Raw genomic sequence first — 14663 nt, 5'->3', positions numbered from 1 at the left:
GTGGCATTTCCAGCCTGTGCTACCTGAGCAGGGCTGGATGTGATGCAGTGGTCCATAGTGGTGCATCAAATCATCTTAGCTGTGTGCCTCTGCCTTTGAGATTTAAATAGTGAAATATTAAAACTTGTCTTTCAAATCTGTTAAATATTATGAAGATTAATTTTTGTTGGGGGCAGATTAATAGGTTTCCTATTCTGATTAATACAGTGATAATAAAAACGTTGTGATTGCTGGAATTAATGAAGCCCAGATTCCTGTTTCAAGGTTTGATTGACTTTGTACTTCAGTTATGCTAAAGCTGCTGCATCTTGTTGCCCCTTATTTAACTGTAGCCTTTGGAGAATGGGTATGGGAGGAAGGCAGCACAGGCTTGTGCTGGAGGTCTGTAGTAGAGATCTTATCAAAGAATCTTTTGGGGGAGAAGTTTTGTCAAAGAGCAGTCAAGTTTTGCTCATGTTGCAGCATTATTAGTTCCTCTGTCTTTAATCCAGCAGGCTATTTTTGTGAAAGTTGTAGAAGAGGAGTGCCCAACTCAGATGTGTGGGCACATCATTAGAAGCTTCAATTTGTCAATGCCAGATCGAACTAAATTGTGTGGGTAGATCATTAAAGGCTTCAGTTTATCAGAACCAATCTACTATCTGTTCCTCTCCCTCTTCCACCCTTCCCCTCAGCAGTACATGTGGTTTCCCCCCCCAGGTTCTCCTGCACTGAGGTCCATGGAAGTGCCTGATCTGCCTCCGTGGCCCTGGGCCACACTGGGCTCCCTCCTGGCATGCAGCCACAGTGCTGGGCTCATCCTGGAGCTGGCAGTGTGCCAGCAAGCCAGCCTGCTGTTGGAGAAGCTGATCAAATGGCTATGGAGGCCTCCAGTGGTACAAGCCCCAGATTTAATGCTATGAGAACTGATGTCTTTGGGAGCTTTGTGCTCCCATTAATCCCAAGGGCTTCCAAAGATGCAGGCGGGGCTGGGCACAGCCAGTACATGGTGATCACATAAGCCTTGTTTCCTTGGGAAACCTGGCTGAAGAAATGTTCTGTGGAGTATTTTGGTGAGGTCAGTTTTTGATGGAGTAAGAAACATCTGTTTTCCTGGGTGCACTGTCAGAGTTCAGGCCAGGTTAGGATGCCTTTACTTACTTCCAGCAATGTTTCTTGTCCCTTGTGTAGAAACTCTCCCAGCTTTCAACTCTGCTTTTTGGCACAAAGATGCAAAGATACTGCTTATGCTTAAGTAGGGATGTGAGGGAGAAGAGTGATCTGGAGGTGAGGATAGTGCTTCTGATCAGCGTAGCCCTCATCTGCTGCAGACCAAATATGTTACTTAACCAAGTCATTTTGCCTCAGAAGTCACAAAAGAACATGGTATCTTTTGAGCAAGTATTAGCCAAAATGAGCCTCAATTCCTCCTCTTTTAAACAGGGCTAATGATAATTTCCTGCTCTACAGACAGGTCATAGATAAAATTACTAAGCAGGTGAATGCTGTGGTGCAGCAGGTCAGCTGGAGAAATCTTGCCCAACATGTGTAGGTGCAGCTTTCTGCTCGGCTACATACGCATCTGCATATCTGTCATCAAGCACAGAAATAAAGCAAGCCTCAGATGTGTGTTTCTGACACTTGCTTCTCTCAAGTGCACTGTTCCTCATGAATAAAATACAACTGATGCAAGATGCAGGTCACTTTTGGTTTGCAGGTATTTCAGAGTCCCTAAGAAATAAATCATGTTTAGCATAAATGCTCTTTAAAACTCTCTTTTGGATCTCTTTTTTATTGTGTAGCACAGTTTTATAATAGGGTCACATAATTCCTATATTTAGATTTCTGAACTCTTGTGATCTTCTTTGAGCTGTTACATTGCATTCAGCAAAGAATGGGAGAAAACCCCAAGGCCAGAGAAGTACCTGTTTTTTGTCTCATGAAATTTCATGCAGTTGTTGCAAAGACAGAAGCTTCCAGATGTTCCTCAGGAAAGCTGCATTGGGCTGCCAAAATAATTAACTCTATGAGGTTAAATTTGGAGATGGCAGTTCTTGCCACTGCCAAAGTGCTGGTAGATGTGAAAAAGCTGGGATCAGCCACTGTTCTTAGCTGCCATGGGGATGCTATGGAGGGAGAGGGTTGGGGAAGGAAGAGGTCAGAAGCACCACATGTGATATTTGCTTTCATAGTTTTCCCTACCCCTGTCCCTTAGGACATTTTCATATGTTGTAAAGTTTGTTTTCTCCTTTGGGGTTTATTGCTGCAGGTCCCTGTTGTGTGGTGATCCAAGGAGCCGAGGGAGAGTGGGTGCATCCGTTAGGATAGCAAATTCCCTTCCCCAGCCTGGGCAGGCAGCAGAGTTGCTGTTTAAATCCCGTGTGGTTTCATGGGTGCAATGCAGAACAGCTCCAGGAACACCTCTGTTCGTATTTCTGAATATGTGTTTTTGCTCAGTGTGGATACTTTGTCAGTGAAGAAATTATACATCTTATTTTAAAATACCCTTATTAGTAAAATGGATGCTTCATTTGTACAGTGAGCAGCTTCCTCTGAGCTAAGCTTAAACTTAATCTGTGTTACTAATAGCTGAGAAAAAAAAAACATACTAATTGGTATTTCTTAACTGATGTTTGCAAATTTTGCCTTTTCACCCTGAACATCAAATAGTTTTTATATGTGTTTTTCCTTATCTCCGAGGAAAGATTATTGCCAACAAGAGATTCTACATTCTGTTAAGGTTTTATCAGGATGCAGGGAGTGAAGGCAGAGAGTAAATATTTCAGAAATTCAGTGACTGTTATATTTTGATAATGCAAAGTAGGTTAAAGTATCTGGATTTTGTGCACAGTGAAGTGTTTTCAAGCAGAATATGGGCTTGGATGGTGACACATTTTGGTATTTAGAAGGAACATAAGCTTGCCTGTCGGAGGAGCACGTTGCAAATGTGAAATAAGTGTGTCTTTAAAAACCTTTCTTAATATTGTAAGATTCAGTTTTATTTAAAGCCAAATAAAGTCTGCTGTGTGAAAATGTTTGATACCTAGTAATGCTCCTGTAATGCTCTCCCCACCTCCAGCAGTTACAACCACCTTTATTTTCAAAGGAAAATGGTAGGCTTTGATATGATTCTAACTGAGTGAAGTTTTAAAACATGTTTTTGTCTTTCAGTCTCCTGAGAACATTTTTTCTGAGTGACTCCGGCTTCCAGACACATTTGCCATGATAAGGGTTTTGATCCTTTCCCATCTCTGCCCTGAGTCATGAGTGGATATGTGTGATGCCTGCAAGTAAAACTGGTGAGTCGTCAAACCTGAGTTTGCAGTAACTCTCACTTACTCTTTCTTACAATCTCTTTTTCACCCTTTTCTCCCCTTTATATATGGTGGGGCGTGGGGTTTCTTTTCTGTATTGTCTGTGATTTAAAGAATAGCAGTGACTTGCTTTTAACACACACACACACACACACACACACACACAGAAAGGACCTTCATTGTAATGAAATAGCAGTAATACCAAGTATTGTCAATATAGCAAGAATATTCCCTTCCTTCCTTTTTTGTCTCCATTCCCTCAAATCCTATGAGCTGTGGGGTCTTTGGTGGTGAAACTGGAGTTCAGTGATGCAGGCAGAGCTATTGCCCGAAACTGAAGCCTTGCAGATAGACAGGGTCTAAACATGCTTATGTAGGCAATCCATGTCATGATTAAATATAAATATGGAGAGGTCTCCTCTTCATCATGTGTCACTTGATGGACTCTCAAAGGAGCCATTGCCAAGAAATAATTACCTCCACCGTTTGCTGCGCTTGCATCCCAGTGACAAAATGGTGTCACTGGTACACAGGAGAGCTGTCTTGTCACATGTGCTTGCCCTGTTTAGTGTGGTGTTGATGCAGCAATGCCCAGCCTGGAGGAATGTAGGGGCAATGGCTTTAATAGTGGGTTTTGGCCTGGGTACACTTGGTCAAGCTTGAGAGGGTGATGTGGGGCAACCCCTTCTGTGTTAATGGGCAATTGCCATTTCTCTGTGTCCCGTTTGTACCAGGTGAGTGGTGGTTGTGCCTTTCCTGGCTTTCCCTGTCTCCCAGCAGCTTGGCACGGGGAGCCTTGCTGTGCCCTCTCCTCTTACCCAGAATGAGAAGAGGGGCAATATTTCTTCATTAATCATAAGACTGGGGTTGGGGAAAACAAGAGTCATCTGAGTTTATAGGAAAATTGGAAGGTCTATCTAAGAAATCTTTCAAAACTCAGAAATCTGCATAATTAAATTATGTAGGGAATGGGAACACAAATAGTTTTAAAAAAATCAGTTTTCTGTTATATATTTAAAATCCCTCTGTGTGGTAGAAAGTGCATTTCAATTCAAAGATTATAAAACCTGAGAAATTCACACATCAGTGAATTGTTATTTCTTTTTTCTAAGTTTCCATTTTTTCTTTCTCTTTTTTTTTTTTTTTCCAGAGGTAGCATAATTACCATGTCATTTAGCAAAGATTATAATAGCTGTTCAGTTTTTGCCGACTGGTGTAGTAAACAGTTGAATAAACCCATATGGCAGCTCAAAGTGTGCATGCGGGAGAGGGATTCTTACCATTTCCTTCAATTCTGAATTACCACCCTCACTGATAGGACTGAGATCCCCAAACAGGGACCAACTCCAGACTTCTCCAGTGGTGCAAAAATTTCTCACTGCTCTGTCATGTGTGAATCAATTGATATTAATCACGGTGGCTAGCTAATTAATTATTTCTTCATGCTTATGAAGTATGCATGCAAAACTTGGGGTTATATGCAAGGTACATTGGAAGCTACATGCCTCTATTTAAAGCAGTCTGCATTTCTTTAGTACTTATTTAATAACTGTAAATAATGCCTAGAGTCTTACCATCCAGGTCACTGTTTAAGATTGAGGCTCTTCTAAGGCTGACATGGGTTAAGTTTGACTTCACCGGGTGTTGTGATAGCCCCATGACACTGCCAGTAAAGAGACTTTGCATCTGGTCCCAGTGATGGCAAATGGAAGGAAATGGTAAATTGAAATTCCAGGTTGAGTTATGGAGGAGTGGAGCTGTGGCCAGCTGGTATCTGGAGTAAAGACAAAGTGTTTGAGTAGTGTGCCCTCTGGATAGCTTCAGTATTAAAAAATAAAAGCAATGAAAAGAAGGATTGTTAACTCTCTCCAAATGCTGGTTTGAACAAAGAAAAAGACTCATGCTATTCCTCTTAAAATTCACTCACTTCCAGTTATCTTAAAATTTTCATGTCATGTAATAGCTTTAAAATACCTTCTGAATGCATTAGATTCTCTAGGTGCTTAGAAAATACTGCAAAATAATAATAGGAAATGACCAGGCATTGAGCATTCCCACTGGAAAGGAGCAGTTGGCCAAAACTGGTGCTTGTGTTCATCTTAACCCTGATGTACGACCAGCCCTCCACCATAATTCTATCAAGAGATGGTAAGTTGCCTAGCAATGTGCTGACTGCAGAGGGTATGTGTTGAGCTAATTCAGTTTTTGTTCTCGTTTTCCTGGAGAGTTCAGCTTAAAGGAGTGATCCTTTCTCCAGCTGCAGCAAGAGCCACTTCTCAACGGTCTCTCTTGTTCCCCACTCGAGTGTCCCTGGTGATGTCAGGAATTCATTCACCACCGTATGCGGTTTAGAAGTTTCCAGCTTATTGAGTAACCAAATGTGGTTTCTGCTGATTGTGTTGACTGAATACATAGGACCTTTCGAAGACGCAAGGGTTCTATTTAAAGCAGAGCGTTTAGTTGCATGCCATTTTATGGCAGGCAAAGGTCATCTAGGGTAAGCAGCCAGAACAGTGAATTGCCTCATTGCAGCACCTAGGAAAATGAGACAGAAAGAGACGGTAAAGGTTTTAACGAATTGCTCGTAGTTATAAATTTTTAAAGTCAAGGAACTGGTGCTGTGTACATTTTTAAATTGGAGATAACCGTGCTTGTACAATGAATTAAGAACAGAACAAATTAGAATAATGCGGTGGCACAAAAACCCTGGTTGTGCAGTGAGTTGCCGGCTCACGGTGTTAGAAACCTGCCATATCCCTGCATGGCTGGAGACTTTTTCACGAGGCTTCCTAGTGACCTTTTCTTGCAAGAATGCTCAGTCCTGCTGTGGTCCTCTCCTCTAGTGGACGGGCTCCTGGTTACACAGAGTGCTTTGTTTGCTTCTTGTGATAGACAAGGGGGCAAAAGCCAGATTTGTCCACAGCTGCAGAGCAGGAGTGGGTTCCTGCAGGTCAGTGGGTTGTGCTAACCCGGATGTGTGTTGGTGGAATGGGGGGAATGGGGCAGAGCTCCAGGAACTGAGCCTGGCATCCCTGGCAGAACTGCACAGCTGGAGAGGTGGCAGCAGCCCAGAGATGGCACTTCTGTCCTTACAGCATCTCCCTTCCTCCATAAATCATCAGTGGCTACAGAAAGACTTTGTTTTTCTGAAACTTTTCTGCCCATGGAACTTTTCACTGTGGTGGAAGGGAGGAGAGAAGAAGTAATTTTAACAATTTAATAGACTGCGTAATGTGTTTTATAAGCTGGTGTGAATGCTCCTAAGTATTTTGGTCTTTTTTCATAACACAATGAACCTAATATTGGTAAAAATACAGATCTTAGCTGCCACCATAAAGAGAGGCTAGATTTAATAAACAGTTATGAATGTTGGCAGCTGCCTATCAGATTGTATAACATCGGCTATAGCACATGAAGACAGTGTCAACTTACATTTTATCTCAGAAGTATTTTCAAAGCATTTATTTTGCTTTCTCTTGAGTCCTTAACCTAATTCAAGTTATATAATTGGCGGAATATTTTTCCACACCGCTAATTGGCTGGGTGCCAGCGTGGAAACCATTGTCTGACTTGATGATGATCAGGAATTAACATGACATTTGCGTGGTGGTAATGGAATACATTAGTAATGTAATTCATGACTGTAAGAAAGAGACCATCATCTCCCACCTCTGATCAGCAGGAGGGGCTGGGAGGATGATGAAATGCTCCCAGCAGGCACCTCACAGCAGTGGCTGGCCAATCTCGATGTCAAATTTAGTTTTAAATTCTTCAGACAAAGCTGTAATGCTTACCAATTAATTACTACAAATGTCAATTAAAAATCTACCAAATAATGCAGTAAGATTAAATTTCAATTAAAAAAATTACATTTAACAAGGAAGATACAACATTATTTTAATGAATTCTGCTGAAGGTGACAGTTTATCTAGATATATTTATACCGTGTAGGTGGATCTAAATTCATTGGATGATGTTAACCATGTTATTCTGTGTACATATTAGTTTTGAAAATCATATCCACTCTGCCTGTGTCCTGGAGGAGATAGGGCATCGAGGGGCATTTCTCATCCCCAGGAGGAAGGGAAATTTCATGCCTTCTCTGTGCAAAAATCTTCTCACACTGAAAATGAGGGCTTTATTTTAGACTTCTAGCCTGGCTGAATTAGTGGTATTTTTCATTGCTGTACATTTATGGAACTGAATACAGAATTTTTGTTGCAGTAGAAGAACAAGCCCTGAGTTTGCTATGACTGTAATGATTGCTTAGCACAATTTTTCAAGTACTCTGTTTTATCATATGAATTATATCCGTCGTTCCGATTAAATCACTTAACAGGAAAAGATTTTGCTGTGTGAAGGTGGTGAACTATAAGTCCTGAGCAGAGCTTTTATCTGCAAGGCTTCACCCTGGCTTTGCAGTTTCTCAATGCATGATTAAAAATCCCTTACTTGATACTTAAGTGCTTTAAGATGTGTTTTGAGCTAGGGGTGGCACAGCAGAGATGTCACATAGCGTGAAGATGTTCTGAGTTTGCGTGGATCACAAGCATGTGTACAACAAACTCTTGGAGAACACCGGTGCCTCATCACATGCAGGGTGTTAGCAATACAAAGTAGGTTTTGTAGCTGGAGTTTGGTATTGCAGTAACAGTTTTTATTGAACAGGAGAGTTCTTAGGGTGCTGGAGACGGAGATGCTGGTGCTTTGGGAAGGTGTGAGGGCATGATACAGGGGCAGAGCTGAGGTATGCAGGTGGCTATCCTCCTGATATTAAAGCATCTGTGAGCCACAGACTCTAAATACAATCTAAAGAATATTTTCTCGGCTTCCTTGGATTCTTTTTTTTTCCCAGAAGCTTTTCGTATGTTTTCGCACCATCATGTCTAAAATGGGTAAAAGGGAAGACATAATTGAAGAAACAGATTTTATGTGTCAAGCCAGCACAGAGGAAAGTCCCTCTGAGGGCCTAGAGGCTTCTTTTCCTTGGCACTCCTGTGAATGGAGCCATTGAATTTCAGCAGGTTTTAAAATAAAATATTAAAAAAAAAAAGTATGCATGCAGAAAATCAGAAGAGCCAAACAGCTCCTCGTAGCAGGTTTGGGTAATGATGTGCTCTGTAGAAGACAGTCTTTGCCTTTCCCTTGGTTGCTGTTCAGGTTTTGCTCATTGATGAGTGAACGCAACGAGCATGATCTCTATTTCACTGCTGCTGTTCAGATATCTTCGGGTATCGGTAACAGCTTTATGGGATCATTCCTGCTTCGTGCTATTATCTGATAAAACTACCATCAGCAGGAGATGGGATACAGCTTTTTTCCATAAGGGCCTCAGGAAATGGATGCTGTAGAAGTGTAAGAGCAGCTGAAACATATTCTCACTGATCCTTACAGACAGCAAGGTGATGGAGAGAAAGGTAGAGCAAGGCAGACTCATTTCCTCACCAGCAGCCAAAAAGCTTTAAGCATGGGGCAGGGAGGGAAGAGTGGGAGCAGGTAACATCTTTCTGCCAGGAGATAATGGTGTGAGGAGGTTGTGGGTTTGGGGCACCCACTGGTCAGACAATTAGGTGGCAGCTGGGGCTGCTGCTCTTAAAATCCCATCTTCCCAGGGGGCTTTCAGCTCTACGCAGGACCAGCAATTTTCTGCTTTGAGCCCTGGGATGAAGCTCTTGCTCTGCTTGTTGTTTGGAAAGTGGTGTATGTGGTATGGCAGGAACCAACCACCTTCTGTATCCCAGGTTCTTCTGTGTTGAGGTGTCCTGTGTGAAGCTTGTGCCCATCCCAAGCACTGGTGGGTGTCTGATCTCCTCTTTGAGTTGTGCCACATGAAGCCTGTGCGTATCCTGAGAACTCAGGGTGATGTCCTGTCTCCTCCTGATTTCTTACAGGTGAAGATTTCTGCCTTTGGTAGGGAAATGCTTTTTCTCTTTCTGTAAGAGTTGGCCAAATATCTTGAAGAAAGTGTCTTTGACTTTGGGGGAAATATTTATATCTCTTTGGGTTGTTTTTTTTTCCCTTAGTGTAGGGTTATGTCAGCTATATTACATTGAAGGAACTTGGAGCTGGGGGGGGAAACTTTAATAAGCTGCCCTCATATTGCCAAGCTTTCATCCACTGATTTACATCCCGTCTGAAGCAAAAATACCCAGACTTCAGTAGTTTGTTTACCTTTGCTTATATCACTCTGGGGCAACCCGAGGAGATGCAAAAACTGTTCTCACTCTGACATTTGCATGAGCTGCGAGATAGGGTGAGAGGAGACAGACGCTGCGCAAAGTGAAAAGGCAACAGGGTTTATTAAGTCTTTGTTGTACCATGGTTTATAATGTTTAGACAAAAGCAAACATCTCCAGGGAGGGCTTATGAAAGGGGAAACTGGAGAAAGCTCTCTGAGCTGACAGCAGATCCTGTCCTCTTCAGGTGGTTGTGCGGTGGTGGGGTGCTGGCTGCAGGGAGAGGGCTGCAAGGATTGTTGTGTGGGGTTTGCATACAGGATGGTCCTGAGGAGCTGTTTTGGGAGGAGGAAGTGGACTTAAATACTTGTGTAGGACATCGTCATTATATTGTCATTGTGATAATGCTCTGGAGGAAATACTCTGAAATACTCCTTGTCTTCATTAATACTCCTTCCCAGCAAAGCCTTAAGAGATCATTCTCACTTTCAGATATACAAGGAAACCGAATACAGAGTTTTTTTGTAATGAAAATCCCATTTATATACAGCGGCTGTAAAATCCCAGATGCTGAGCATAGAGGGAGGCTGCTCTGTCATCAGTCAGTTGAGGGGAGAGTTGACTATAAAACCGAGCTGTAATTCCCTCTTCACAGGGGTGTGGTGGTTGTGTCTTCAAACAACTTCAGCAGTCTGCCATGCCAAGCCTTTATGGATTTTGTTCTCACAAGCTAAGTAATAGATAAGTTTGAGCAAGGAGATAGATATAGATACAGATATATGAAAGGAAGACCTTTGCTCTGGGAAAATATCCATCATTGCTTTTTACAGCACGGTTCAGGACTGTAGTGAAGAGCATCTGACGCATTTGGGGTCCTTTTGTTGTGAAGGAGGTGCCGCGGGCCCGGGGGTGCTCTGCATTCAATATCCCCTTGACTCTGCAGTAGCAGGATGTGACCCTTGCAGAAAGGCAGACGGTGTTTGGGGGCTTGATGCTTATTGTTTTCAGCAGAGCTCTACTGGAACCAATAAAGTTGCTGCCACCGCTGCTCGGAGCAAAAGTGACTACAGCTGAACAAGAGACACAGAATTATCAATTAAAAAAGCCCATGCCAAACCCATTAGTTTACTCTTGAAAAAAACATCTTGCTTCCAAGTCTTCTTTTTTTCCCCACATGGAGCGAATCTTTGGGATATTAATGTTTCGCTGTCATGTTTGTTTAACATATTTTTTTTGACAATGCCTTTTTAGGGTCAAAGCCTGAAGTTTTTCTCCATGTGTTTCAGCTAGGCAAAACTCCCAGTGTCTCAACGGGGCCTCTTCCGAAATAAATGAAGACTAATTCTTCTCAACTTAATTGGGAATTTCATCTGAACAAACAGAGAAAAGGTCCAGGCTTTGTTTTTATTTTAAATACCATAAAATGGTGTCTTGCTGAACAGACAAGTCACTGCAGGCGGGCTGGCTCTCACCAGTGAGTTTGGTGGCCAGAGACTTCCACAGCGGCTTGGTGCTCATGCCTTGGACAGCCATGACCCTCTGGTCCCTGCCTTCCTGCCCATCCCTGCCTCATCCCTCACATTGCCTGGACCATGGTGGCCACTCAGGCACTGCTTGGTGAACTAAAGACTCTGTCATTGTCGGAGATTTGGCCTTAACCTGGAATTTACGTGTTTTTGTGGATTTAAGTCAAACCTTAATACTACTTCAGCATAATGTTTTTGTGGTTTAATGTTCTTACAGTTTTTTACAGTGTTTCTTTTAAATTCTGTCACTGAAGTGTATGAGAGTTGACAAGTGTAAATATGTAGTTAGACAATTTCAAAAGTGTATTATTTACTGATCGACCATAATGGCTCCAAAGGAGCCATTATACTCAATCATATCATGTCACTCTGTGGCACTTATTATGATGGTAATATGGATATGCATATTATTTTTTTTAAAGCATGAGAAGCCTTATTGTGCATGTGTAAAAGCTGTTTTTAATTGTCAGTAATGCTCTGAGGTTTTTTTTCATACCAAGAATTTAAACCACCTATGGCTACCAGCCTGCAAATCATGGAAGCAGAAATCCATGTTTATAGGAGGATGGAAAAAGCCACACTTGGTATTTACAGCAATGTGCCTGTACATCTCCTTAATATGGGTCTTTTATGGCTTATTTAGATCCAAGGGCAACCTAGAACCCTAACCAGAGAGCTTGGCAGGTAAAAGCTTTCCATTGTATTTCTGCAGCTTTCATCTGCTCTGGTAAGTCCCTGACTTCCTAACTGTGTTTGCAACATTAGCAAATGGCTGGTCTGAAAATACCACGCAGTGCAAGTCATGTTAATTCAGGGATCTTTTTAAGGTGTCACAAAAGATGTCTTCTTATAGTGCTGGGGTAGAGAAAGAAGGAGAGAAGGCAGAATGAGAACAGTGAACCATGTAAAATAAAAGAGACAAGCGGGGAGCTTGGAAGGCTAAATGTGCTGAACCAGCCTTTTGGTAGAGCTGGTTTCAGTAGAGAGGCAAGCAAGTGTAAAGCAGTAGCTTGCTTGCTAGAAAATGTCTTTTGTGGAGAGCATGGGAGGAGCATTTGAGTTTTAATCATTAGAGGTGAGGAGCTAAGGTGCAGATCTGGCAATGGGGTACGGCAAATCGATTGTGGAGCAATAATTAGAGAGAGGAGGAGGAATAAGAAGTGTTTCTTAATTTGGAAACAAGGATGTGAGTGGCTGCTGGCTGTTGCTACTCGGAGGTAGGTAAAGAAGAAAGGAATCTGTTGGGCAAAGTCCTCACCACAGAAGGCACAACCAAGGTGAAATCAGATGTGGAAACGGAAAATCAACATTGACAAAGAGCCGTTGGACATTCAGCAGTGCTGTGGTTCATCTGCAGGGCTGGTCTGGGGGCTGAGTCCTCCCTGTGTGTGTGTCAGGAGAGGTTCTCCCTGGTGTGGGGCTTGGGCAGGAGAAAGCAAGGTCATTGCTATTCATGGTTTTATTTCCGTTGCAGAGTGTCAAAGCAGATGATTGCTTTGTCTTTTTGATTCAGACTTAAGGACTAGTTCTGCTTTGGTGCTCTGTTATCAGAGGAGTTATTTACCCTGCTCTGAATGAAATTGGACTAATTACTGAATTACCATTTCCCCCCTTATTCTAAAGAACCTTCTGTTGAAAATACATTTTGCTTTAAGTATGGAAGATTAACCATAACATGCTAGAATGAGCCAATTTTGAGTAGTTTAGCAGTAGAAGGACACATGCATGTAATTTTGCAGATCTTGAACTGGTAACAGTCAGGTTTCCTCGCAACAGTTTTTAAACGAATAAAAGCAACAAGGGTTTTTTTAGCCAATTATGCATTAATTCTCTCTTGTCTGTCTGAAATTGTATTAAAACCATTTGTCCTCTTTTGAAATACTCATCAAGAAACATAAAAGCAGGTAAATATGCTCTTACTATATCTGTCATTGACCTACATAAACAACTGTATATTCAGGCTCAGGGTTGAGTCTTGTGTTTGTGGAGAGACTAGGCCAAGTTGAACTTACTTATTTCTTTTGGGATGCTGCCTTCTTAGAAAAGTTCCTTGTTGAAGTCTCATCACCCAAAATATGAAATATCACTGCTATTTCTGCTGGGATCATTAGTTTAATCCTCTGAATAAATGGTATAACTGCTCATTTGTATAGGAGGATGGGATTCATGAAGCTACAGTGCATTTGTACACACACACGCACTAGCACACAACACTTGTTGATGATTCAGAGAAGGAGTAGAGTAATTCAGCTCTTGGACTGCCTCACGTGTGATTGGCTTCCTTTCTGGGGGACTTATTTTAAGGAAAAATCAATGTCAACTGAAAAACATTCCATTCTGAAAAGACAAAAATTCCCCTACTTGTGAAAATGTGTCTTGGCAGCTGATTTAACTTATGATACAAGATTTAACACTTTTCACTAAACATGAATATTTACCATGGCAACAGCTACGTTACGGGCCACATGTTGGAGACTTGCACGTTGTTGCAGAAACTTGTAGCTCGCCGCATTTAGCCAAGTCCTTGTTTCCACCAGCAGAAGGAGCCCACTCCTCCAGCTGTGTTGGGTATGGACCTGCTGATGGGTTGGTGGGCATCCTGCAGGCCTCCAGTGTGGTACAGCTAGTGGCTCCATCAGCAGTTTGCTTGTGATTGGCACCACAGTGCTACATATAGACAAAATGTCAGAATAACCAGATAAAAAGCATGCATTCACTTCCCATTTGCCTTCCCAGTGGCAGGGTGGGAATTGCTTTCTAAATGTCTCACTTCTCCAGACTCTCTTTCTTTCCTCAGCATCCCTCCCATCACCCTCCTGGACGTAAGCAGATCAAACCCATTTTGCCATGTGCAGTAACAGGTTTGCTGTGTCCTCTGGCTGGACTCCACCGTGCCCCCCCGGTAGTGTCTCAACTCCTTGTCACCTTTCATTTACAGTGTAGTTGCTTTTCAAGCGACATTAATTGAATCACGCTCATCAGGGACTTAATAAAAGCATGACGGAGCCCTGGCAGATGGCAGCCCCAGTTGACAAGCGGGATGTGTGGCTGGGACTGTTCTGGTGCACTCAAAGCAATGGACTAGCTCTTCTGCAGGGGCAGAAAGTTTGTCTCTTTGGAGTTGTGAGAAGAGCAAGCCAACATGAGCAAAGTAAAAGATGGCTTCAGATGATTTAGATTGCAGTTAAGTGTGCTTTTTTTTTTTCCTGAAATAGAACTAGGTGTTCATTCAGTAGAACTGTAAATCCTAGCTGCAAAGGACTAGGTGTGAAAGAAGGAGGATTTAACTTTGATTAATTTTAGGTAATCGAAATCTCTGAAGGTACCTTGAGTAGGAGCAGGTTTATTTGATTTGATTTTACAAGTTTTTAAGAATATAAATGCTCTTGCTTTAGGACAAAGGTAACAAAGGGTTAGCCAGAAACCACTTTCCAGAGGTGAAAACTCTCAATTCAGATGTTTCTTGTACTTTTCTCTGAAGTGTCTGCTCTTGACTGTTGTTAAGGAAAGGGCCTTTCCTTTTCTGGGCACTGATAGGACTCTTGCCTTATTTCTTTCATTTAAAATACCTCAGTTTAAATGAAACCAGCTATGCAAAACAGAAGCTAAGTGTGCAACCAGGAGGGTAGCCTGTGCCAGGGGGAGTCCTGGCTCAGTGATGCTTGAGC

At 42.3% G+C, this 14663-nt stretch overlaps 1 protein-coding gene across 13 annotated transcripts in view; it reads left to right on the top strand.

The window, feature by feature from the left end:
• The window catches only part of FOXP1 (forkhead box P1), a 387258-nt gene that overhangs the window by 43687 nt on the left and 328908 nt on the right, over positions 1–14663 (top strand). For all 13 annotated transcript variants that reach the window (XM_057422837.1, XM_057422843.1, XM_057422851.1 and 10 more), the window contains exon 2: positions 3151–3278. The gene's annotated coding sequence lies outside the window, so the exon portion shown is untranslated. The remainder of the gene's footprint in view (positions 1–3150; positions 3279–14663) is intronic.

The sequence above is a fragment of the Pezoporus wallicus genome, unplaced genomic scaffold (genome assembly GCF_028554395.1).
Source record: "Pezoporus wallicus isolate ANWC-B61680 ecotype Strahan unplaced genomic scaffold, APGP_CSIRO_Pwel_v1 contig_7073, whole genome shotgun sequence".
Lineage (NCBI taxonomy): Eukaryota > Metazoa > Chordata > Aves > Psittaciformes > Psittacidae > Pezoporus > Pezoporus wallicus.
Note: the sequence above shows the minus strand (reverse complement) of the source record. Positions and strands in the feature narration are given on the sequence as shown.